This window comes from Dipodomys ordii, unplaced genomic scaffold, assembly GCF_000151885.1.
Source record: "Dipodomys ordii isolate 6190 unplaced genomic scaffold, Dord_2.0 Scaffold15, whole genome shotgun sequence".
NCBI lineage: Eukaryota > Metazoa > Chordata > Mammalia > Rodentia > Heteromyidae > Dipodomys > Dipodomys ordii.
Window position 1 is genome coordinate 15,833,918 of NW_012267231.1, and position 864 is coordinate 15,834,781.

Here is an 864-nt window from a genome sequence, read left to right on the forward strand (position 1 = left end):
AAAAAAAAATCTGAGAAAGGAAGTACCTATCAGCTGGGCAAGGGGACTCCCAGCTGTCATTCTAGCTACTCCGGTGGCTGAGATCTGAAGATCACAGTTCAAAGGCAGCCCAAGCAGGAAAGTCTGTGAGACTATTTATTATGTGTAATTAAGCACACAGAAGAGGTGCTGTGGCTCAAGTTGTAGAGAGCTTGCCCTGAGCTGAAGAGCTGAGGGACAGTGACCAGGCCCAGAGTTCAAGTCCCACGACATCCAAGAAAAAAAAGAAAAAAAGAAAATGATGTTGTAATTGAGCATGCAAAAACCAGAAATGCTACTGTAGCTCAAAGTGGTAGAGCACTAGCCTTGAGCAAAAGAGCTCAAGGACACAGAGAGCCCAGGCCCCAAGTTCAAGCCTCATGACTGAGAGAAAAAAGAAAGAAAGAAAGAAAGAAAAGGAAAAAGGCCTATAAAAGGAAAAGCCTATAAAGGAGATGATGGCATATTTCTGCCATGGTGGGGGGGCTTCATTGTGAAGGAAAAGGCCTTTATCCTGCCAGTACCTGAGCCCAGCATGGGGCTAATCCCCAGGTCACCTTTCCTTCCTGGATCCAGGCAGGAACTCTTCCTCCTAGGGAAACTGGACTTCTGGGTTCTGGGCTGGGGGGGGGGGGGGGTCAATGGGATAAGACATGAAAGGCCATGCCCTCCTTACCTGAGGCTATGGTACCAGCCAGGCTTGCCAGACTCTGCAGGCCGGGGTGGGCGGTGGGTACTGAAGGTGCCAAGCCGGGTGGGCTGGGGGAGGGACCTGGCATGGGTGCCCTGAAGCTCGTCCTTCTCAGAACAACGTGCGGGACATCACGAGCGCACTGTTCATGCACG

At 51.2% G+C, this 864-nt stretch overlaps 1 protein-coding gene across 1 annotated transcript in view; it reads left to right on the top strand.

The window, feature by feature from the left end:
- Positions 1–864, top strand: part of LOC105982355 (cytochrome P450 1A2-like) — a 10,214-nt gene that overhangs the window by 4,108 nt on the left and 5,242 nt on the right. The window lies entirely within an intron of this gene.